Below are 22,500 nucleotides of genomic sequence, written 5' to 3' on the forward strand. Positions count from 1 at the left end.
GCAGGGTCGGGCCTGGTTAGTACTTGATGGGAGACCGCCTGGGAATACCAGGTGCTGTAAGGCTTTTTCTTTTTCAACTCGAGCTCATTGACTCCGTGGCCTACCGTGGCGTACCGAGACCTGATGTTTACTGCCAACCGCTTTGGAGGATTTAAGCAACATACAAAAACTGTCAACGTCTCTCAAAACTATTTTTGTGAAACATGAGGACAGTATAGGATACTGCCAGCAGGGAGCACCAGAGAGCGAACCGCAGTTGTACTTTCTTAAACTTTCACAACACAAACACGCACGCTCACTTCAGGATCATGGGAGGAGTCAAAAAATCACCACCCATTCTCTGACACTTTAACCGTTAACCTTGGTTCAACATTTAACATCACACGCACACGCAGTGGTATTTCAGATAATTAATGAAATTCAGATGTCACAATGATCGTTTACATGGATAAGGAGTTCCTACTGAATCAATTACTGCCGTTTATATCTAACTAATGATTGTTTTTGTAAAAGTGTAACGTCGAGCCTCAGCAGCTTTCTCACTCCTTATTTGCTACTGTATAAAACCTGGTTTTGCGCCTGCACTAATTGCTTACGGCCATACCACCCTGAACACGCCCGATCTCGTCTGATCTCGGAAGCTAAGCAGGTCGGGCCTGGTTAGTACTTGGATGGGAGACCGCCTGGGAATACCAGGTGCTGTAAGCTTTTTCTTTTTCAACTCGAGCTCATTGACTCCGTGGCCTACCGTGGCGTACCGTGAACCTGATGTTTACTGCCAACCGCTTGGAGGATTTAAGCAACATACAAAACTGACAACGTCTCTCAAAACTATTTTTGTGAAACATGAGGACAGTATAGTGATACTGCCAGCAGGGAGCACCAGAGAGCTGAAACCGACAGTTGTACATTTCTTAAACTTTCACCAACACAAACACGCACGCTCACTTCAGATCATGGGAGGACGTCAAAAAATCACCACCCATTCTCTGACACTTTAACCGTTAACCTTGGTTCAAACATTTAACATCACACGCACACGCAGTGTATTTCAGATAATTAATGAATTCAGATGTCACAATGATCGTTTACATGGATAAGGAGTCCTACTGAATCAATTACTGCCGTTTATATCTAACTAATGATTGTTTTTGTAAAAGTGTAACGTCGAGCCTCAGCAGCTTTCTCACTCCTTATGTGCTACTGTATAAAACCTGGTTTTGCGCCTGCACTAATTGCTTACGGCCATACCACCCTGAACACGCCCGATCTCGTCTGATCTCGGAAGCTAAGCAGGGTCGGGCCTGGTTAGTACTTGGATGGGAGACCGCCTGGGAATACCAGGTGCTGTAAGCTTTTTCTTTTCAACTCGAGCTCATTGACTCCGTGGCCTACCGTGGCGTACCGTGACCTGATGTTTACTGCCAACCGCTTTGGAGGATTTAAGCAACATACAAAAACTGACAACGTCTCTCAAAACTATTTTTGTGAAACATGAGGACAGTATAGTGATACTGCCAGCAGGGAGCACCAGAGAGCTGAACCGACAGTTGTACATTTCTTAAACTTTCACCAACACAAACACGCACGCTCACTTCAGATCATGGGAGGACGTCAAAAAATCACCACCCATTCTCTGACACTTTAACCGTTAACCTTGGTTCAAACATTTAACATCACACGCACACGCAGTGTATTTCAGATAATTAATGAATTCAGATGTCACAATGATCGTTTACATGGATAAGGAGTCCTACTGAATCAATTACTGCCGTTTATATCTAACTAATGATTGTTTTTGTAAGAGTGTAACGTCGAGCCTCAGCAGCTTTCTCACTCCTTATGTGCTACTGTATAAAACCTGGTTTTGCGCCTGCACTAATTGCTTACGGCCATACCACCCTGAACACGCCCGATCTCGTCTGATCTCGGAAGCTAAGCAGGGTCGGGCCTGGTTAGTACTTGGATGGGAGACCGCCTGGGAATACCAGGTGCTGTAAGCTTTTTCTTTTTCAACTCGAGCTCATTGACTCCGTGGCCTACCGTGGCGTACCGTGACCTGATGTTTACTGCCAACCGCTTTGGAGGATTTAAGCAACATACAAAACTGACAACGTCTCTCAAAACTATTTTGTGAAACATGAGGACAGTATAGTGATACTGCCAGCAGGGAGCACCAGAGAGCTGAAACCGACAGTTGTACATTTCTTAAACTTTCACCAACACAAACACGCACGCTCACTTCAGATCATGGGAGGACGTCAAAAAATCACCACCCATTCTCTGACACTTTAACCGTTAACCTTGGTTCAAACATTTAACATCACACGCACACGCAGTGTATTTCAGATAATTAATGAATTCAGATGTCACAATGATCGTTTACATGGATAAGGAGTCCTACTGAATCAATTACTGCCGTTTATATCTAACTAATGATTGTTTTTGTAAAGTGTAACGTCGAGCCTCAGCAGCTTTCTCACTCCTTATGTGCTACTGTATAAAACCTGGTTTTGCGCCTGCACTAATTGCTTACGGCCATACCACCCTGAACACGCCCGATCTCGTCTGATCTCGGAAGCTAAGCAGGGTCGGGCCTGGTTAGTACTTGGATGGGAGACCGCCTGGGAATACCAGGTGCTGTAAGCTTTTTCTTTTTCAACTCGAGCTCATTGACTCCGTGGCCTACCGTGGCGTACCGTGACCTGATGTTTACTGCCAACCGCTTTGGAGGATTTAAGCAACATACAAAAACTGACAACGTCTCTCAAAACTATTTTTGTGAAACATGAGGACAGTATAGTGATACTGCCAGCAGGGAGCACCAGAGAGCTGAACCGACAGTTGTACATTTCTTAAACTTTCACCAACACAAACACGCACGCTCACTTCAGATCATGGGAGGACGTCAAAAAATCACCACCCATTCTCTGACACTTTAACCGTTAACCTTGGTTCAAACATTTAACATCACACGCACACGCAGTGTATTTCAGATAATTAATGAATTCAGATGTCACAATGATCGTTTACATGGATAAGGAGTCCTACTGAATCAATTACTGCCGTTTATATCTAACTAATGATTGTTTTTGTAAGAGTGTAACGTCGAGCCTCAGCAGCTTTCTCACTCCTTATGTGCTACTGTATAAAACCTGGTTTTGCGCCTGCACTAATTGCTTACGGCCATACCACCCTGAACACGCCCGATCTCGTCTGATCTCGGAAGCTAAGCAGGGTCGGCCTGGTTAGTACTTGGATGGGAGACCGCCTGGGAATACCAGGTGCTGTAAGCTTTTTCTTTTTCAACTCGAGCTCATTGCCTCCGTGGCCTACCGTGGCGTACCGTGACCTGATGTTTACTGCCAACCGCTTTGGAGGATTTAAGCAACATACAAAAACTGACAACGTCTCTCAAAACTATTTTTGTGAAACATGAGGACAGTATAGTGATACTGCCAGCAGGGAGCACCAGAGAGCTGAACCGACAGTTGTACATTTCTTAAACTTTCACCAACACAAACACGCACGCTCACTTCAGATCATGGGAGGACGTCAAAAATCACCACCCATTCTCTGACACTTTAACCGTTAACCTTGGTTCAAACATTTAACATCACACGCACACGCAGTGTATTTCAGATAATTAATGAATTCAGATGTCACAATGATCGTTTACATGGATAAGGAGTCCTACTGAATCAATTACTGCCGTTTATATCTAACTAATGATTGTTTTTGTAAGAGTGTAACGTCGAGCCTCAGCAGCTTTCTCACTCCTTATGTGCTACTGTATAAAACCTGGTTTTGCGCCTGCACTAATTGCTTACGGCCATACCACCCTGAACACGCCCGATCTCGTCTGATCTCGGAAGCTAAGCAGGGTCGGGCCTGGTTAGTACTTGGATGGGAGACCGCCTGGGAATACCAGGTGCTGTAAGCTTTTTCTTTTTCAACTCGAGCTCATTGACTCCGTGGCCTACCGTGGCGTACCGTGACCTGATGTTTACTGCCAACCGCTTTGGAGGATTTAAGCAACATACAAAAACTGACAACGTCTCTCAAAACTATTTTTGTGAAACATGAGGACAGTATAGTGATACTGCCAGCAGGGAGCACCAGAGAGCTGAACCGACAGTTGTACATTTCTTAAACTTTCACCAACACAAACACGCACGCTCACTTCAGATCATGGGAGGACGTCAAAAAATCACCACCCATTCTCTGACACTTTAACCGTTAACCTTGGTTCAAACATTTAACATCACACGCACACGCAGTGTATTTCAGATAATTAATGAATTCAGATGTCACAATGATCGTTTACATGGATAAGGAGTCCTACTGAATCAATTACTGCCGTTTATATCTAACTAATGATTGTTTTTGTAAGAGTGTAACGTCGAGCCTCAGCAGCTTTCTCACTCCTTATGTGCTACTGTATAAAACCTGGTTTTGCGCCTGCACTAATTGCTTACGGCCATACCACCCTGAACACGCCCGATCTCGTCTGATCTCGGAAGCTAAGCAGGGTCGGGCCTGGTTAGTACTTGGATGGGAGACCGCCTGGGAATACCAGGTGCTGTAAGCTTTTTCTTTTTCAACTCGAGCTCATTGACTCCGTGGCCTACCGTGGCGTACCGTGACCTGATGTTTACTGCCAACCGCTTTGGAGGATTTAAGCAACATACAAAAACTGACAACGTCTCTCAAAACTATTTTTGTGAAACATGAGGACAGTATAGTGATACTGCCAGCAGGGAGCACCAGAGAGCTGAACCGACAGTTGTACATTTCTTAAACTTTCACCAACACAAACACGCACGCTCACTTCAGATCATGGGAGGACGTCAAAAAATCACCACCCATTCTCTGACACTTTAACCGTTAACCTTGGTTCAAACATTTAACATCACACGCACACGCAGTGTATTTCAGATAATTAATGAATTCAGATGTCACAATGATCGTTTACATGGATAAGGAGTCCTACTGAATCAATTACTGCCGTTTATATCTAACTAATGATTGTTTTTGTAAGAGTGTAACGTCGAGCCTCAGCAGCTTTCTCACTCCTTATGTGCTACTGTATAAAACCTGGTTTTGCGCCTGCACTAATTGCTTACGGCCATACCACCCTGAACACGCCCGATCTCGTCTGATCTCGGAAGCTAAGCAGGGTCGGGCCTGGTTAGTACTTGGATGGGAGACCGCCTGGGAATACCAGGTGCTGTAAGCTTTTTCTTTTTCAACTCGAGCTCATTGACTCCGTGGCCTACCGTGGCGTACCGTGACCTGATGTTTACTGCCAACCGCTTTGGAGGATTTAAGCAACATACAAAAACTGACAACGTCTCTCAAAACTATTTTTGTGAAACATGAGGACAGTATAGTGATACTGCCAGCAGGGAGCACCAGAGAGCTGAACCGACAGTTGTACATTTCTTAAACTTTCACCAACACAAACACGCACGCTCACTTCAGATCATGGGAGGACGTCAAAAAATCACCACCCATTCTCTGACACTTTAACCGTTAACCTTGGTTCAAACATTTAACATCACACGCACACGCAGTGTATTTCAGATAATTAATGAATTCAGATGTCACAATGATCGTTTACATGGATAAGGAGTCCTACTGAATCAATTACTGCCGTTTATATCTAACTAATGATTGTTTTTGTAAGAGTGTAACGTCGAGCCTCAGCAGCTTTCTCACTCCTTATGTGCTACTGTATAAAACCTGGTTTTGCGCCTGCACTAATTGCTTACGGCCATACCACCCTGAACACGCCCGATCTCGTCTGATCTCGGAAGCTAAGCAGGGTCGGGCCTGGTTAGTACTTGGATGGGAGACCGCCTGGGAATACCAGGTGCTGTAAGCTTTTTCTTTTTCAACTCGAGCTCATTGACTCCGTGGCCTACCGTGGCGTACCGTGACCTGATGTTTACTGCCAACCGCTTTGGAGGATTTAAGCAACATACAAAAACTGACAACGTCTCTCAAAACTATTTTTGTGAAACATGAGGACAGTATAGTGATACTGCCAGCAGGGAGCACCAGAGAGCTGAACCGACAGTTGTACATTTCTTAAACTTTCACCAACACAAACACGCACGCTCACTTCAGATCATGGGAGGACGTCAAAAAATCACCACCCATTCTCTGACACTTTAACCGTTAACCTTGGTTCAAACATTTAACATCACACGCACACGCAGTGTATTTCAGATAATTAATGAATTCAGATGTCACAATGATCGTTTACATGGATAAGGAGTCCTACTGAATCAATTACTGCCGTTTATATCTAACTAATGATTGTTTTTGTAAGAGTGTAACGTCGAGCCTCAGCAGCTTTCTCACTCCTTATGTGCTACTGTATAAAACCTGGTTTTGCGCCTGCACTAATTGCTTACGGCCATACCACCCTGAACACGCCCGATCTCGTCTGATCTCGGAAGCTAAGCAGGGTCGGGCCTGGTTAGTACTTGGATGGGAGACCGCCTGGGAATACCAGGTGCTGTAAGCTTTTTCTTTTTCAACTCGAGCTCATTGCCTCCGTGGCCTACCGTGGCGTACCGTGACCTGATGTTTACTGCCAACCGCTTTGGAGGATTTAAGCAACATACAAAAACTGACAACGTCTCTCAAAACTATTTTTGTGAAACATGAGGACAGTATAGTGATACTGCCAGCAGGGAGCACCAGAGAGCTGAACCGACAGTTGTACATTTCTTAAACTTTCACCAACACAAACACGCACGCTCACTTCAGATCATGGGAGGACGTCAAAAAATCACCACCCATTCTCTGACACTTTAACCGTTAACCTTGGTTCAAACATTTAACATCACACGCACACGCAGTGTATTTCAGATAATTAATGAATTCAGATGTCACAATGATCGTTTACATGGATAAGGAGTCCTACTGAATCAATTACTGCCGTTTATATCTAACTAATGATTGTTTTTGTAAAAGTGTAACGTCGAGCCTCAGCAGCTTTCTCACTCCTTATGTGCTACTGTATAAAACCTGGTTTTGCGCCTGCACTAATTGCTTACGGCCATACCACCCTGAACACGCCCGATCTCGTCTGATCTCGGAAGCTAAGCAGGGTCGGGCCTGGTTAGTACTTGGATGGGAGACCGCCTGGGAATACCAGGTGCTGTAAGCTTTTTCTTTTTCAACTCGAGCTCATTGCCTCCGTGGCCTACCGTGGCGTACCGTGACCTGATGTTTACTGCCAACCGCTTTGGAGGATTTAAGCAACATACAAAAACTGACAACGTCTCTCAAAACTATTTTTGTGAAACATGAGGACAGTATAGTGATACTGCCAGCAGGGAGCACCAGAGAGCTGAACCGACAGTTGTACATTTCTTAAACTTTCACCAACACAAACACGCACGCTCACTTCAGATCATGGGAGGACGTCAAAAAATCACCACCCATTCTCTGACACTTTAACCGTTAACCTTGGTTCAAACATTTAACATCACACGCACACGCAGTGTATTTCAGATAATTAATGAATTCAGATGTCACAATGATCGTTTACATGGATAAGGAGTCCTACTGAATCAATTACTGCCGTTTATATCTAACTAATGATTGTTTTTGTAAAAGTGTAACGTCGAGCCTCAGCAGCTTTCTCACTCCTTATGTGCTACTGTATAAAACCTGGTTTTGCGCCTGCACTAATTGCTTACGGCCATACCACCCTGAACACGCCCGATCTCGTCTGATCTCGGAAGCTAAGCAGGGTCGGGCCTGGTTAGTACTTGGATGGGAGACCGCCTGGGAATACCAGGTGCTGTAAGCTTTTTCTTTTTCAACTCGAGCTCATTGACTCCGTGGCGTACCGTGACCTGATGTTTACTGCCAACCGCTTTGGAGGATTTAAGCAACATACAAAAACTGACAACGTCTCTCAAAACTATTTTTGTGAAACATGAGGACAGTATAGTGATACTGCCAGCAGGGAGCACCAGAGAGCTGAACCGACAGTTGTACATTTCTTAAACTTTCACCAACACAAACACGCACGCTCACTTCAGATCATGGGAGGACGTCAAAAAATCACCACCCATTCTCTGACACTTTAACCGTTAACCTTGGTTCAAACATTTAACATCACACGCACACGCAGTGTATTTCAGATAATTAATGAATTCAGATGTCACAATGATCGTTTACATGGATAAGGAGTCCTACTGAATCAATTACTGCCGTTTATATCTAACTAATGATTGTTTTTGTAAAAGTGTAACGTCGAGCCTCAGCAGCTTTCTCACTCCTTATGTGCTACTGTATAAAACCTGGTTTTGCGCCTGCACTAATTGCTTACGGCCATACCACCCTGAACACGCCCGATCTCGTCTGATCTCGGAAGCTAAGCAGGGTCGGGCCTGGTTAGTACTTGGATGGGAGACCGCCTGGGAATACCAGGTGCTGTAAGCTTTTTCTTTTTCAACTCGAGCTCATTGCCTCCGTGGCCTACCGTGGCGTACCGTGACCTGATGTTTACTGCCAACCGCTTTGGAGGATTTAAGCAACATACAAAAACTGACAACGTCTCTCAAAACTATTTTTGTGAAACATGAGGACAGTATAGTGATACTGCCAGCAGGGAGCACCAGAGAGCTGAACCGACAGTTGTACATTTCTTAAACTTTCACCAACACAAACACGCACGCTCACTTCAGATCATGGGAGGACGTCAAAAAATCACCACCCATTCTCTGACACTTTAACCGTTAACCTTGGTTCAAACATTTAACATCACACGCACACGCAGTGTATTTCAGATAATTAATGAATTCAGATGTCACAATGATCGTTTACATGGATAAGGAGTCCTACTGAATCAATTACTGCCGTTTATATCTAACTAATGATTGTTTTTGTAAAAGTGTAACGTCGAGCCTCAGCAGCTTTCTCACTCCTTATGTGCTACTGTATAAAACCTGGTTTTGCGCCTGCACTAATTGCTTACGGCCATACCACCCTGAACACGCCCGATCTCGTCTGATCTCGGAAGCTAAGCAGGGTCGGGCCTGGTTAGTACTTGGATGGGAGACCGCCTGGGAATACCAGGTGCTGTAAGCTTTTTCTTTTTCAACTCGAGCTCATTGCCTCCGTGGCCTACCGTGGCGTACCGTGACCTGATGTTTACTGCCAACCGCTTTGGAGGATTTAAGCAACATACAAAAACTGACAACGTCTCTCAAAACTATTTTTGTGAAACATGAGGACAGTATAGTGATACTGCCAGCAGGGAGCACCAGAGAGCTGAACCGACAGTTGTACATTTCTTAAACTTTCACCAACACAAACACGCACGCTCACTTCAGATCATGGGAGGACGTCAAAAAATCACCACCCATTCTCTGACACTTTAACCGTTAACCTTGGTTCAAACATTTAACATCACACGCACACGCAGTGTATTTCAGATAATTAATGAATTCAGATGTCACAATGATCGTTTACATGGATAAGGAGTCCTACTGAATCAATTACTGCCGTTTATATCTAACTAATGATTGTTTTTGTAAGAGTGTAACGTCGAGCCTCAGCAGCTTTCTCACTCCTTATGTGCTACTGTATAAAACCTGGTTTTGCGCCTGCACTAATTGCTTACGGCCATACCACCCTGAACACGCCCGATCTCGTCTGATCTCGGAAGCTAAGCAGGGTCGGGCCTGGTTAGTACTTGGATGGGAGACCGCCTGGGAATACCAGGTGCTGTAAGCTTTTTCTTTTTCAACTCGAGCTCATTGACTCCGTGGCCTACCGTGGCGTACCGTGACCTGATGTTTACTGCCAACCGCTTTGGAGGATTTAAGCAACATACAAAAACTGACAACGTCTCTCAAAACTATTTTTGTGAAACATGAGGACAGTATAGTGATACTGCCAGCAGGGAGCACCAGAGAGCTGAACCGACAGTTGTACATTTCTTAAACTTTCACCAACACAAACACGCACGCTCACTTCAGATCATGGGAGGACGTCAAAAAATCACCACCCATTCTCTGACACTTTAACCGTTAACCTTGGTTCAAACATTTAACATCACACGCACACGCAGTGTATTTCAGATAATTAATGAATTCAGATGTCACAATGATCGTTTACATGGATAAGGAGTCCTACTGAATCAATTACTGCCGTTTATATCTAACTAATGATTGTTTTTGTAAAAGTGTAACGTCGAGCCTCAGCAGCTTTCTCACTCCTTATGTGCTACTGTATAAAACCTGGTTTTGCGCCTGCACTAATTGCTTACGGCCATACCACCCTGAACACGCCCGATCTCGTCTGATCTCGGAAGCTAAGCAGGGTCGGGCCTGGTTAGTACTTGGATGGGAGACCGCCTGGGAATACCAGGTGCTGTAAGCTTTTTCTTTTTCAACTCGAGCTCATTGACTCCGTGGCCTACCGTGGCGTACCGTGACCTGATGTTTACTGCCAACCGCTTTGGAGGATTTAAGCAACATACAAAAACTGACAACGTCTCTCAAAACTATTTTTGTGAAACATGAGGACAGTATAGTGATACTGCCAGCAGGGAGCACCAGAGAGCTGAACCGACAGTTGTACATTTCTTAAACTTTCACCAACACAAACACGCACGCTCACTTCAGATCATGGGAGGACGTCAAAAAATCACCACCCATTCTCTGACACTTTAACCGTTAACCTTGGTTCAAACATTTAACATCACACGCACACGCAGTGTATTTCAGATAATTAATGAATTCAGATGTCACAATGATCGTTTACATGGATAAGGAGTCCTACTGAATCAATTACTGCCGTTTATATCTAACTAATGATTGTTTTTGTAAAAGTGTAACGTCGAGCCTCAGCAGCTTTCTCACTCCTTATGTGCTACTGTATAAAACCTGGTTTTGCGCCTGCACTAATTGCTTACGGCCATACCACCCTGAACACGCCCGATCTCGTCTGATCTCGGAAGCTAAGCAGGGTCGGGCCTGGTTAGTACTTGGATGGGAGACCGCCTGGGAATACCAGGTGCTGTAAGCTTTTTCTTTTTCAACTCGAGCTCATTGACTCCGTGGCCTACCGTGGCGTACCGTGACCTGATGTTTACTGCCAACCGCTTTGGAGGATTTAAGCAACATACAAAAACTGACAACGTCTCTCAAAACTATTTTTGTGAAACATGAGGACAGTATAGTGATACTGCCAGCAGGGAGCACCAGAGAGCTGAACCGACAGTTGTACATTTCTTAAACTTTCACCAACACAAACACGCACGCTCACTTCAGATCATGGGAGGACGTCAAAAAATCACCACCCATTCTCTGACACTTTAACCGTTAACCTTGGTTCAAACATTTAACATCACACGCACACGCAGTGTATTTCAGATAATTAATGAATTCAGATGTCACAATGATCGTTTACATGGATAAGGAGTCCTACTGAATCAATTACTGCCGTTTATATCTAACTAATGATTGTTTTTGTAAAAGTGTAACGTCGAGCCTCAGCAGCTTTCTCACTCCTTATGTGCTACTGTATAAAACCTGGTTTTGCGCCTGCACTAATTGCTTACGGCCATACCACCCTGAACACGCCCGATCTCGTCTGATCTCGGAAGCTAAGCAGGGTCGGGCCTGGTTAGTACTTGGATGGGAGACCGCCTGGGAATACCAGGTGCTGTAAGCTTTTTCTTTTTCAACTCGAGCTCATTGACTCCGTGGCCTACCGTGGCGTACCGTGACCTGATGTTTACTGCCAACCGCTTTGGAGGATTTAAGCAACATACAAAAACTGACAACGTCTCTCAAAACTATTTTTGTGAAACATGAGGACAGTATAGTGATACTGCCAGCAGGGAGCACCAGAGAGCTGAACCGACAGTTGTACATTTCTTAAACTTTCACCAACACAAACACGCACGCTCACTTCAGATCATGGGAGGACGTCAAAAAATCACCACCCATTCTCTGACACTTTAACCGTTAACCTTGGTTCAAACATTTAACATCACACGCACACGCAGTGTATTTCAGATAATTAATGAATTCAGATGTCACAATGATCGTTTACATGGATAAGGAGTCCTACTGAATCAATTACTGCCGTTTATATCTAACTAATGATTGTTTTTGTAAGAGTGTAACGTCGAGCCTCAGCAGCTTTCTCACTCCTTATGTGCTACTGTATAAAACCTGGTTTTGCGCCTGCACTAATTGCTTACGGCCATACCACCCTGAACACGCCCGATCTCGTCTGATCTCGGAAGCTAAGCAGGGTCGGGCCTGGTTAGTACTTGGATGGGAGACCGCCTGGGAATACCAGGTGCTGTAAGCTTTTTCTTTTTCAACTCGAGCTCATTGACTCCGTGGCCTACCGTGGCGTACCGTGACCTGATGTTTACTGCCAACCGCTTTGGAGGATTTAAGCAACATACAAAAACTGACAACGTCTCTCAAAACTATTTTTGTGAAACATGAGGACAGTATAGTGATACTGCCAGCAGGGAGCACCAGAGAGCTGAACCGACAGTTGTACATTTCTTAAACTTTCACCAACACAAACACGCACGCTCACTTCAGATCATGGGAGGACGTCAAAAAATCACCACCCATTCTCTGACACTTTAACCGTTAACCTTGGTTCAAACATTTAACATCACACGCACACGCAGTGTATTTCAGATAATTAATGAATTCAGATGTCACAATGATCGTTTACATGGATAAGGAGTCCTACTGAATCAATTACTGCCGTTTATATCTAACTAATGATTGTTTTTGTAAAAGTGTAACGTCGAGCCTCAGCAGCTTTCTCACTCCTTATGTGCTACTGTATAAAACCTGGTTTTGCGCCTGCACTAATTGCTTACGGCCATACCACCCTGAACACGCCCGATCTCGTCTGATCTCGGAAGCTAAGCAGGGTCGGGCCTGGTTAGTACTTGGATGGGAGACCGCCTGGGAATACCAGGTGCTGTAAGCTTTTTCTTTTTCAACTCGAGCTCATTGACTCCGTGGCCTACCGTGGCGTACCGTGACCTGATGTTTACTGCCAACCGCTTTGGAGGATTTAAGCAACATACAAAAACTGACAACGTCTCTCAAAACTATTTTTGTGAAACATGAGGACAGTATAGTGATACTGCCAGCAGGGAGCACCAGAGAGCTGAACCGACAGTTGTACATTTCTTAAACTTTCACCAACACAAACACGCACGCTCACTTCAGATCATGGGAGGACGTCAAAAAATCACCACCCATTCTCTGACACTTTAACCGTTAACCTTGGTTCAAACATTTAACATCACACGCACACGCAGTGTATTTCAGATAATTAATGAATTCAGATGTCACAATGATCGTTTACATGGATAAGGAGTCCTACTGAATCAATTACTGCCGTTTATATCTAACTAATGATTGTTTTTGTAAAAGTGTAACGTCGAGCCTCAGCAGCTTTCTCACTCCTTATGTGCTACTGTATAAAACCTGGTTTTGCGCCTGCACTAATTGCTTACGGCCATACCACCCTGAACACGCCCGATCTCGTCTGATCTCGGAAGCTAAGCAGGGTCGGGCCTGGTTAGTACTTGGATGGGAGACCGCCTGGGAATACCAGGTGCTGTAAGCTTTTTCTTTTTCAACTCGAGCTCATTGACTCCGTGGCCTACCGTGGCGTACCGTGACCTGATGTTTACTGCCAACCGCTTTGGAGGATTTAAGCAACATACAAAAACTGACAACGTCTCTCAAAACTATTTTTGTGAAACATGAGGACAGTATAGTGATACTGCCAGCAGGGAGCACCAGAGAGCTGAACCGACAGTTGTACATTTCTTAAACTTTCACCAACACAAACACGCACGCTCACTTCAGATCATGGGAGGACGTCAAAAAATCACCACCCATTCTCTGACACTTTAACCGTTAACCTTGGTTCAAACATTTAACATCACACGCACACGCAGTGTATTTCAGATAATTAATGAATTCAGATGTCACAATGATCGTTTACATGGATAAGGAGTCCTACTGAATCAATTACTGCCGTTTATATCTAACTAATGATTGTTTTTGTAAAAGTGTAACGTCGAGCCTCAGCAGCTTTCTCACTCCTTATGTGCTACTGTATAAAACCTGGTTTTGCGCCTGCACTAATTGCTTACGGCCATACCACCCTGAACACGCCCGATCTCGTCTGATCTCGGAAGCTAAGCAGGGTCGGGCCTGGTTAGTACTTGGATGGGAGACCGCCTGGGAATACCAGGTGCTGTAAGCTTTTTCTTTTTCAACTCGAGCTCATTGACTCCGTGGCCTACCGTGGCGTACCGTGACCTGATGTTTACTGCCAACCGCTTTGGAGGATTTAAGCAACATACAAAAACTGACAACGTCTCTCAAAACTATTTTTGTGAAACATGAGGACAGTATAGTGATACTGCCAGCAGGGAGCACCAGAGAGCTGAACCGACAGTTGTACATTTCTTAAACTTTCACCAACACAAACACGCACGCTCACTTCAGATCATGGGAGGACGTCAAAAAATCACCACCCATTCTCTGACACTTTAACCGTTAACCTTGGTTCAAACATTTAACATCACACGCACACGCAGTGTATTTCAGATAATTAATGAATTCAGATGTCACAATGATCGTTTACATGGATAAGGAGTCCTACTGAATCAATTACTGCCGTTTATATCTAACTAATGATTGTTTTTGTAAAAGTGTAACGTCGAGCCTCAGCAGCTTTCTCACTCCTTATGTGCTACTGTATAAAACCTGGTTTTGCGCCTGCACTAATTGCTTACGGCCATACCACCCTGAACACGCCCGATCTCGTCTGATCTCGGAAGCTAAGCAGGGTCGGGCCTGGTTAGTACTTGGATGGGAGACCGCCTGGGAATACCAGGTGCTGTAAGCTTTTTCTTTTTCAACTCGAGCTCATTGCCTCCGTGGCCTACCGTGGCGTACCGTGACCTGATGTTTACTGCCAACCGCTTTGGAGGATTTAAGCAACATACAAAAACTGACAACGTCTCTCAAAACTATTTTTGTGAAACATGAGGACAGTATAGTGATACTGCCAGCAGGGAGCACCAGAGAGCTGAACCGACAGTTGTACATTTCTTAAACTTTCACCAACACAAACACGCACGCTCACTTCAGATCATGGGAGGACGTCAAAAAATCACCACCCATTCTCTGACACTTTAACCGTTAACCTTGGTTCAAACATTTAACATCACACGCACACGCAGTGTATTTCAGATAATTAATGAATTCAGATGTCACAATGATCGTTTACATGGATAAGGAGTCCTACTGAATCAATTACTGCCGTTTATATCTAACTAATGATTGTTTTTGTAAAGTGTAACGTCGAGCCTCAGCAGCTTTCTCACTCCTTATGTGCTACTGTATAAAACCTGGTTTTGCGCCTGCACTAATTGCTTACGGCCATACCACCCTGAACACGCCCGATCTCGTCTGATCTCGGAAGCTAAGCAGGGTCGGGCCTGGTTAGTACTTGGATGGGAGACCGCCTGGGAATACCAGGTGCTGTAAGCTTTTTCTTTTTCAACTCGAGCTCATTGACTCCGTGGCCTACCGTGGCGTACCGTGACCTGATGTTTACTGCCAACCGCTTTGGAGGATTTAAGCAACATACAAAAACTGACAACGTCTCTCAAAACTATTTTTGTGAAACATGAGGACAGTATAGTGATACTGCCAGCAGGGAGCACCAGAGAGCTGAACCGACAGTTGTACATTTCTTAAACTTTCACCAACACAAACACGCACGCTCACTTCAGATCATGGGAGGACGTCAAAAAATCACCACCCATTCTCTGACACTTTAACCGTTAACCTTGGTTCAAACATTTAACATCACACGCACACGCAGTGTATTTCAGATAATTAATGAATTCAGATGTCACAATGATCGTTTACATGGATAAGGAGTCCTACTGAATCAATTACTGCCGTTTATATCTAACTAATGATTGTTTTTGTAAAAGTGTAACGTCGAGCCTCAGCAGCTTTCTCACTCCTTATGTGCTACTGTATAAAACCTGGTTTTGCGCCTGCACTAATTGCTTACGGCCATACCACCCTGAACACGCCCGATCTCGTCTGATCTCGGAAGCTAAGCAGGGTCGGGCCTGGTTAGTACTTGGATGGGAGACCGCCTGGGAATACCAGGTGCTGTAAGCTTTTTCTTTTTCAACTCGAGCTCATTGACTCCGTGGCCTACCGTGGCGTACCGTGACCTGATGTTTACTGCCAACCGCTTTGGAGGATTTAAGCAACATACAAAAACTGACAACGTCTCTCAAAACTATTTTTGTGAAACATGAGGACAGTATAGTGATACTGCCAGCAGGGAGCACCAGAGAGCTGAACCGACAGTTGTACATTTCTTAAACTTTCACCAACACAAACACGCACGCTCACTTCAGATCATGGGAGGACGTCAAAAAATCACCACCCATTCTCTGACACTTTAACCGTTAACCTTGGTTCAAACATTTAACATCACACGCACACGCAGTGTATTTCAGATAATTAATGAATTCAGATGTCACAATGATCGTTTACATGGATAAGGAGTCCTACTGAATCAATTACTGCCGTTTATATCTAACTAATGATTGTTTTTGTAAAAGTGTAACGTCGAGCCTCAGCAGCTTTCTCACTCCTTATGTGCTACTGTATAAAACCTGGTTTTGCGCCTGCACTAATTGCTTACGGCCATACCACCCTGAACACGCCCGATCTCGTCTGATCTCGGAAGCTAAGCAGGGTCGGGCCTGGTTAGTACTTGGATGGGAGACCGCCTGGGAATACCAGGTGCTGTAAGCTTTTTCTTTTTCAACTCGAGCTCATTGACTCCGTGGCCTACCGTGGCGTACCGTGACCTGATGTTTACTGCCAACCGCTTTGGAGGATTTAAGCAACATACAAAAACTGACAACGTCTCTCAAAACTATTTTTGTGAAACATGAGGACAGTATAGTGATACTGCCAGCAGGGAGCACCAGAGAGCTGAACCGACAGTTGTACATTTCTTAAACTTTCACCAACACAAACACGCACGCTCACTTCAGATCATGGGAGGACGTCAAAAAATCACCACCCATTCTCTGACACTTTAACCGTTAACCTTGGTTCAAACATTTAACATCACACGCACACGCAGTGTATTTCAGATAATTAATGAATTCAGATGTCACAATGATCGTTTACATGGATAAGGAGTCCTACTGAATCAATTACTGCCGTTTATATCTAACTAATGATTGTTTTTGTAAAAGTGTAACGTCGAGCCTCAGCAGCTTTCTCACTCCTTATGTGCTACTGTATAAAACCTGGTTTTGCGCCTGCACTAATTGCTTACGGCCATACCACCCTGAACACGCCCGATCTCGTCTGATCTCGGAAGCTAAGCAGGGTCGGGCCTGGTTAGTACTTGGATGGGAGACCGCCTGGGAATACCAGGTGCTGTAAGCTTTTTCTTTTTCAACTCGAGCTCATTGACTCCGTGGCCTACCGTGGCGTACCGTGACCTGATGTTTACTGCCAACCGCTTTGGAGGATTTAAGCAACATACAAAAACTGACAACGTCTCTCAAAACTATTTTTGTGAAACATGAGGACAGTATAGTGATACTGCCAGCAGGGAGCACCAGAGAGCTGAACCGACAGTTGTACATTTCTTAAACTTTCACCAACACAAACACGCACGCTCACTTCAGATCATGGGAGGACGTCAAAAAATCACCACCCATTCTCTGACACTTTAACCGTTAACCTTGGTTCAAACATTTAACATCACACGCACACGCAGTGTATTTCAGATAATTAATGAATTCAGATGTCACAATGATCGTTTACATGGATAAGGAGTCCTACTGAATCAATTACTGCCGTTTATATCTAACTAATGATTGTTTTTGTAAAAGTGTAACGTCGAGCCTCAGCAGCTTTCTCACTCCTTATGTGCTACTGTATAAAACCTGGTTTTGCGCCTGCACTAATTGCTTACGGCCATACCACCCTGAACACGCCCGATCTCGTCTGATCTCGGAAGCTAAGCAGGGTCGGGCCTGGTTAGTACTTGGATGGGAGACCGCCTGGGAATACCAGGTGCTGTAAGCTTTTTCTTTTTCAACTCGAGCTCATTGACTCCGTGGCCTACCGTGGCGTACCGTGACCTGATGTTTACTGCCAACCGCTTTGGAGGATTTAAGCAACATACAAAAACTGACAACGTCTCTCAAAACTATTTTTGTGAAACATGAGGACAGTATAGTGATACTGCCAGCAGGGAGCACCAGAGAGCTGAACCGACAGTTGTACATTTCTTAAACTTTCACCAACACAAACACGCACGCTCACTTCAGATCATGGGAGGACGTCAAAAAATCACCACCCATTCTCTGACACTTTAACCGTTAACCTTGGTTCAAACATTTAACATCACACGCACACGCAGTGTATTTCAGATAATTAATGAATTCAGATGTCACAATGATCGTTTACATGGATAAGGAGTCCTACTGAATCAATTACTGCCGTTTATATCTAACTAATGATTGTTTTTGTAAAGTGTAACGTCGAGCCTCAGCAGCTTTCTCACTCCTTATGTGCTACTGTATAAAACCTGGTTTTGCGCCTGCACTAATTGCTTACGGCCATACCACCCTGAACACGCCCGATCTCGTCTGATCTCGGAAGCTAAGCAGGGTCGGGCCTGGTTAGTACTTGGATGGGAGACCGCCTGGGAATACCAGGTGCTGTAAGCTTTTTCTTTTTCAACTCGAGCTCATTGACTCCGTGGCCTACCGTGGCGTACCGTGACCTGATGTTTACTGCCAACCGCTTTGGAGGATTTAAGCAACATACAAAAACTGACAACGTCTCTCAAAACTATTTTTGTGAAACATGAGGACAGTATAGTGATACTGCCAGCAGGGAGCACCAGAGAGCTGAACCGACAGTTGTACATTTCTTAAACTTTCACCAACACAAACACGCACGCTCACTTCAGATCATGGGAGGACGTCAAAAAATCACCACCCATTCTCTGACACTTTAACCGTTAACCTTGGTTCAAACATTTAACATCACACGCACACGCAGTGTATTTCAGATAATTAATGAATTCAGATGTCACAATGATCGTTTACATGGATAAGGAGTCCTACTGAATCAATTACTGCCGTTTATATCTAACTAATGATTGTTTTTGTAAAAGTGTAACGTCGAGCCTCAGCAGCTTTCTCACTCCTTATGTGCTACTGTATAAAACCTGGTTTTGCGCCTGCACTAATTGCTTACGGCCATACCACCCTGAACACGCCCGATCTCGTCTGATCTCGGAAGCTAAGCAGGGTCGGGCCTGGTTAGTACTTGGATGGGAGACCGCCTGGGAATACCAGGTGCTGTAAGCTTTTTCTTTTTCAACTCGAGCTCATTGACTCCGTGGCCTACCGTGGCGTACCGTGACCTGATGTTTACTGCCAACCGCTTTGGAGGATTTAAGCAACATACAAAAACTGACAACGTCTCTCAAAACTATTTTTGTGAAACATGAGGACAGTATAGTGATACTGCCAGCAGGGAGCACCAGAGAGCTGAACCGACAGTTGTACATTTCTTAAACTTTCACCAACACAAACACGCACGCTCACTTCAGATCATGGGAGGACGTCAAAAAATCACCACCCATTCTCTGACACTTTAACCGTTAACCTTGGTTCAAACATTTAACATCACACGCACACGCAGTGTATTTCAGATAATTAATGAATTCAGATGTCACAATGATCGTTTACATGGATAAGGAGTCCTACTGAATCAATTACTGCCGTTTATATCTAACTAATGATTGTTTTTGTAAAAGTGTAACGTCGAGCCTCAGCAGCTTTCTCACTCCTTATGTGCTACTGTATAAAACCTGGTTTTGCGCCTGCACTAATTGCTTACGGCCATACCACCCTGAACACGCCCGATCTCGTCTGATCTCGGAAGCTAAGCAGGGTCGGGCCTGGTTAGTACTTGGATGGGAGACCGCCTGGGAATACCAGGTGCTGTAAGCTTTTTCTTTTTCAACTCGAGCTCATTGACTCCGTGGCGTACCGTGACCTGATGTTTACTGCCAACCGCTTTGGAGGATTTAAGCAACATACAAAAACTGACAACGTCTCTCAAAACTATTTTTGTGAAACATGAGGACAGTATAGTGATACTGCCAGCAGGGAGCACCAGAGAGCTGAACCGACAGTTGTACATTTCTTAAACTTTCACCAACACAAACACGCACGCTCACTTCAGATCATGGGAGGACGTCAAAAAATCACCACCCATTCTCTGACACTTTAACCGTTAACCTTGGTTCAAACATTTAACATCACACGCACACGCAGTGTATTTCAGATAATTAATGAATTCAGATGTCACAATGATCGTTTACATGGATAAGGAGTCCTACTGAATCAATTACTGCCGTTTATATCTAACTAATGATTGTTTTTGTAAAGTGTAACGTCGAGCCTCAGCAGCTTTCTCACTCCTTATGTGCTACTGTATAAAACCTGGTTTTGCGCCTGCACTAATTGCTTACGGCCATACCACCCTGAACACGCCCGATCTCGTCTGATCTCGGAAGCTAAGCAGGGTCGGGCCTGGTTAGTACTTGGATGGGAGACCGCCTGGGAATACCAGGTGCTGTAAGCTTTTTCTTTTTCAACTCGAGCTCATTGACTCCGTGGCCTACCGTGGCGTACCGTGACCTGATGTTTACTGCCAACCGCTTTGGAGGATTTAAGCAACATACAAAAACTGACAACGTCTCTCAAAACTATTTTTGTGAAACATGAGGACAGTATAGTGATACTGCCAGCAGGGAGCACCAGAGAGCTGAACCGACAGTTGTACATTTCTTAAACTTTCACCAACACAAACACGCACGCTCACTTCAGATCATGGGAGGACGTCAAAAAATCACCACCCATTCTCTGACACTTTAACCGTTAACCTTGGTTCAAACATTTAACATCACACGCACACGCAGTGTATTTCAGATAATTAATGAATTCAGATGTCACAATGATCGTTTACATGGATAAGGAGTCCTACTGAATCAATTACTGCCGTTTATATCTAACTAATGATTGTTTTTGTAAAAGTGTAACGTCGAGCCTCAGCAGCTTTCTCACTCCTTATGTGCTACTGTATAAAACCTGGTTTTGCGCCTGCACTAATTGCTTACGGCCATACCACCCTGAACACGCCCGATCTCGTCTGATCTCGGAAGCTAAGCAGGGTCGGGCCTGGTTAGTACTTGGATGGGAGACCGCCTGGGAATACCAGGTGCTGTAAGCTTTTTCTTTTTCAACTCGAGCTCATTGACTCCGTGGCCTACCGTGGCGTACCGTGACCTGATGTTTACTGCCAACCGCTTTGGAGGATTTAAGCAACATACAAAAACTGACAACGTCTCTCAAAACTATTTTTGTGAAACATGAGGACAGTATAGTGATACTGCCAGCAGGGAGCACCAGAGAGCTGAACCGACAGTTGTACATTTCTTAAACTTTCACCAACACAAACACGCACGCTCACTTCAGATCATGGGAGGACGTCAAAAAATCACCACCCATTCTCTGACACTTTAACCGTTAACCTTGGTTCAAACATTTAACATCACACGCACACGCAGTGTATTTCAGATAATTAATGAATTCAGATGTCACAATGATCGTTTACATGGATAAGGAGTCCTACTGAATCAATTACTGCCGTTTATATCTAACTAATGATTGTTTTTGTAAAGTGTAACGTCGAGCCTCAGCAGCTTTCTCACTCCTTATGTGCTACTGTATAAAACCTGGTTTTGCGCCTGCACTAATTGCTTACGGCCATACCACCCTGAACACGCCCGATCTCGTCTGATCTCGGAAGCTAAGCAGGGTCGGGCCTGGTTAGTACTTGGATGGGAGACCGCCTGGGAATACCAGGTGCTGTAAGCTTTTTCTTTTTCAACTCGAGCTCATTGCCTCCGTGGCCTACCGTGGCGTACCGTGACCTGATGTTTACTGCCAACCGCTTTGGAGGATTTAAGCAACATACAAAAACTGACAACGTCTCTCAAAACTATTTTTGTGAAACATGAGGACAGTATAGTGATACTGCCAGCAGGGAGCACCAGAGAGCTGAACCGACAGTTGTACATTTCTTAAACTTTCACCAACACAAACACGCACGCTCACTTCAGATCATGGGAGGACGTCAAAAAATCACCACCCATTCTCTGACACTTTAACCGTTAACCTTGGTTCAAACATTTAACATCACACGCACACGCAGTGTATTTCAGATAATTAATGAATTCAGATGTCACAATGATCGTTTACATGGATAAGGAGTCCTACTGAATCAATTACTGCCGTTTATATCTAACTAATGA

The 22,500-nt window shown here is 44.5% G+C and overlaps 34 non-coding genes across 34 annotated transcripts; all 34 read left to right on the plus strand.

Moving 5' to 3' along the window:
• Positions 1–590: 590 nt before the first annotated feature.
• LOC130394532 (5S ribosomal RNA) lies at positions 591–708 on the plus strand. The gene has a single exon (XR_008897681.1). It is a non-coding gene; the product is annotated as a 5S ribosomal RNA (ribosomal RNA).
• Positions 709–1,237: 529 nt separating this feature from the next.
• Positions 1,238–1,356, plus strand: LOC130395548 (5S ribosomal RNA). Its single transcript, XR_008898595.1, has one exon. It is a non-coding gene; the product is annotated as a 5S ribosomal RNA (ribosomal RNA).
• A 528-nt stretch (positions 1,357–1,884) lies between these two features.
• On the plus strand, positions 1,885–2,003 carry LOC130395560 (5S ribosomal RNA). The gene has a single exon (XR_008898606.1). It is a non-coding gene; the product is annotated as a 5S ribosomal RNA (ribosomal RNA).
• A 527-nt stretch (positions 2,004–2,530) lies between these two features.
• LOC130395572 (5S ribosomal RNA) lies at positions 2,531–2,649 on the plus strand. The gene has a single exon (XR_008898616.1). It is a non-coding gene; the product is annotated as a 5S ribosomal RNA (ribosomal RNA).
• Positions 2,650–3,178: 529 nt separating this feature from the next.
• LOC130394470 (5S ribosomal RNA) lies at positions 3,179–3,296 on the plus strand. The gene has a single exon (XR_008897625.1). It is a non-coding gene; the product is annotated as a 5S ribosomal RNA (ribosomal RNA).
• A 528-nt stretch (positions 3,297–3,824) lies between these two features.
• LOC130395584 (5S ribosomal RNA) lies at positions 3,825–3,943 on the plus strand. The gene has a single exon (XR_008898627.1). It is a non-coding gene; the product is annotated as a 5S ribosomal RNA (ribosomal RNA).
• Positions 3,944–4,472: 529 nt separating this feature from the next.
• LOC130395596 (5S ribosomal RNA) lies at positions 4,473–4,591 on the plus strand. Its single transcript, XR_008898638.1, has one exon. It is a non-coding gene; the product is annotated as a 5S ribosomal RNA (ribosomal RNA).
• A 529-nt stretch (positions 4,592–5,120) lies between these two features.
• LOC130395608 (5S ribosomal RNA) lies at positions 5,121–5,239 on the plus strand. Its single transcript, XR_008898648.1, has one exon. It is a non-coding gene; the product is annotated as a 5S ribosomal RNA (ribosomal RNA).
• A 529-nt stretch (positions 5,240–5,768) lies between these two features.
• LOC130395621 (5S ribosomal RNA) lies at positions 5,769–5,887 on the plus strand. The gene has a single exon (XR_008898659.1). It is a non-coding gene; the product is annotated as a 5S ribosomal RNA (ribosomal RNA).
• A 529-nt stretch (positions 5,888–6,416) lies between these two features.
• On the plus strand, positions 6,417–6,535 carry LOC130395633 (5S ribosomal RNA). The gene has a single exon (XR_008898670.1). It is a non-coding gene; the product is annotated as a 5S ribosomal RNA (ribosomal RNA).
• Positions 6,536–7,064: 529 nt separating this feature from the next.
• LOC130395645 (5S ribosomal RNA) lies at positions 7,065–7,183 on the plus strand. The gene has a single exon (XR_008898678.1). It is a non-coding gene; the product is annotated as a 5S ribosomal RNA (ribosomal RNA).
• Positions 7,184–7,712: 529 nt separating this feature from the next.
• Positions 7,713–7,831, plus strand: LOC130395658 (5S ribosomal RNA). The gene has a single exon (XR_008898688.1). It is a non-coding gene; the product is annotated as a 5S ribosomal RNA (ribosomal RNA).
• Positions 7,832–8,350: 519 nt separating this feature from the next.
• On the plus strand, positions 8,351–8,469 carry LOC130395670 (5S ribosomal RNA). Its single transcript, XR_008898698.1, has one exon. It is a non-coding gene; the product is annotated as a 5S ribosomal RNA (ribosomal RNA).
• Positions 8,470–8,998: 529 nt separating this feature from the next.
• LOC130395682 (5S ribosomal RNA) lies at positions 8,999–9,117 on the plus strand. Its single transcript, XR_008898709.1, has one exon. It is a non-coding gene; the product is annotated as a 5S ribosomal RNA (ribosomal RNA).
• A 529-nt stretch (positions 9,118–9,646) lies between these two features.
• LOC130395694 (5S ribosomal RNA) lies at positions 9,647–9,765 on the plus strand. The gene has a single exon (XR_008898720.1). It is a non-coding gene; the product is annotated as a 5S ribosomal RNA (ribosomal RNA).
• A 529-nt stretch (positions 9,766–10,294) lies between these two features.
• LOC130395706 (5S ribosomal RNA) lies at positions 10,295–10,413 on the plus strand. The gene has a single exon (XR_008898731.1). It is a non-coding gene; the product is annotated as a 5S ribosomal RNA (ribosomal RNA).
• Positions 10,414–10,942: 529 nt separating this feature from the next.
• On the plus strand, positions 10,943–11,061 carry LOC130395718 (5S ribosomal RNA). Its single transcript, XR_008898742.1, has one exon. It is a non-coding gene; the product is annotated as a 5S ribosomal RNA (ribosomal RNA).
• A 529-nt stretch (positions 11,062–11,590) lies between these two features.
• LOC130395731 (5S ribosomal RNA) lies at positions 11,591–11,709 on the plus strand. The gene has a single exon (XR_008898753.1). It is a non-coding gene; the product is annotated as a 5S ribosomal RNA (ribosomal RNA).
• A 529-nt stretch (positions 11,710–12,238) lies between these two features.
• LOC130395743 (5S ribosomal RNA) lies at positions 12,239–12,357 on the plus strand. Its single transcript, XR_008898762.1, has one exon. It is a non-coding gene; the product is annotated as a 5S ribosomal RNA (ribosomal RNA).
• Positions 12,358–12,886: 529 nt separating this feature from the next.
• On the plus strand, positions 12,887–13,005 carry LOC130395755 (5S ribosomal RNA). Its single transcript, XR_008898773.1, has one exon. It is a non-coding gene; the product is annotated as a 5S ribosomal RNA (ribosomal RNA).
• Positions 13,006–13,534: 529 nt separating this feature from the next.
• Positions 13,535–13,653, plus strand: LOC130395767 (5S ribosomal RNA). Its single transcript, XR_008898783.1, has one exon. It is a non-coding gene; the product is annotated as a 5S ribosomal RNA (ribosomal RNA).
• A 529-nt stretch (positions 13,654–14,182) lies between these two features.
• On the plus strand, positions 14,183–14,301 carry LOC130395780 (5S ribosomal RNA). The gene has a single exon (XR_008898795.1). It is a non-coding gene; the product is annotated as a 5S ribosomal RNA (ribosomal RNA).
• A 529-nt stretch (positions 14,302–14,830) lies between these two features.
• On the plus strand, positions 14,831–14,949 carry LOC130395792 (5S ribosomal RNA). The gene has a single exon (XR_008898806.1). It is a non-coding gene; the product is annotated as a 5S ribosomal RNA (ribosomal RNA).
• A 528-nt stretch (positions 14,950–15,477) lies between these two features.
• Positions 15,478–15,596, plus strand: LOC130395804 (5S ribosomal RNA). The gene has a single exon (XR_008898815.1). It is a non-coding gene; the product is annotated as a 5S ribosomal RNA (ribosomal RNA).
• Positions 15,597–16,125: 529 nt separating this feature from the next.
• On the plus strand, positions 16,126–16,244 carry LOC130395816 (5S ribosomal RNA). The gene has a single exon (XR_008898826.1). It is a non-coding gene; the product is annotated as a 5S ribosomal RNA (ribosomal RNA).
• A 529-nt stretch (positions 16,245–16,773) lies between these two features.
• LOC130395828 (5S ribosomal RNA) lies at positions 16,774–16,892 on the plus strand. Its single transcript, XR_008898837.1, has one exon. It is a non-coding gene; the product is annotated as a 5S ribosomal RNA (ribosomal RNA).
• A 529-nt stretch (positions 16,893–17,421) lies between these two features.
• LOC130395842 (5S ribosomal RNA) lies at positions 17,422–17,540 on the plus strand. Its single transcript, XR_008898849.1, has one exon. It is a non-coding gene; the product is annotated as a 5S ribosomal RNA (ribosomal RNA).
• A 529-nt stretch (positions 17,541–18,069) lies between these two features.
• Positions 18,070–18,188, plus strand: LOC130395854 (5S ribosomal RNA). Its single transcript, XR_008898859.1, has one exon. It is a non-coding gene; the product is annotated as a 5S ribosomal RNA (ribosomal RNA).
• Positions 18,189–18,716: 528 nt separating this feature from the next.
• LOC130395866 (5S ribosomal RNA) lies at positions 18,717–18,835 on the plus strand. Its single transcript, XR_008898870.1, has one exon. It is a non-coding gene; the product is annotated as a 5S ribosomal RNA (ribosomal RNA).
• Positions 18,836–19,364: 529 nt separating this feature from the next.
• Positions 19,365–19,483, plus strand: LOC130395878 (5S ribosomal RNA). The gene has a single exon (XR_008898880.1). It is a non-coding gene; the product is annotated as a 5S ribosomal RNA (ribosomal RNA).
• Positions 19,484–20,012: 529 nt separating this feature from the next.
• On the plus strand, positions 20,013–20,131 carry LOC130395890 (5S ribosomal RNA). Its single transcript, XR_008898889.1, has one exon. It is a non-coding gene; the product is annotated as a 5S ribosomal RNA (ribosomal RNA).
• Positions 20,132–20,649: 518 nt separating this feature from the next.
• On the plus strand, positions 20,650–20,768 carry LOC130395903 (5S ribosomal RNA). Its single transcript, XR_008898900.1, has one exon. It is a non-coding gene; the product is annotated as a 5S ribosomal RNA (ribosomal RNA).
• Positions 20,769–21,297: 529 nt separating this feature from the next.
• Positions 21,298–21,416, plus strand: LOC130395915 (5S ribosomal RNA). Its single transcript, XR_008898910.1, has one exon. It is a non-coding gene; the product is annotated as a 5S ribosomal RNA (ribosomal RNA).
• A 528-nt stretch (positions 21,417–21,944) lies between these two features.
• On the plus strand, positions 21,945–22,063 carry LOC130395928 (5S ribosomal RNA). The gene has a single exon (XR_008898919.1). It is a non-coding gene; the product is annotated as a 5S ribosomal RNA (ribosomal RNA).
• Positions 22,064–22,500: the final 437 nt, after the last annotated feature.

The sequence above is a fragment of the Gadus chalcogrammus genome, chromosome 12 (assembly GCF_026213295.1).
Source record: "Gadus chalcogrammus isolate NIFS_2021 chromosome 12, NIFS_Gcha_1.0, whole genome shotgun sequence".
In the NCBI taxonomy this organism is placed as follows: Eukaryota; Metazoa; Chordata; class Actinopteri; order Gadiformes; family Gadidae; genus Gadus; species Gadus chalcogrammus.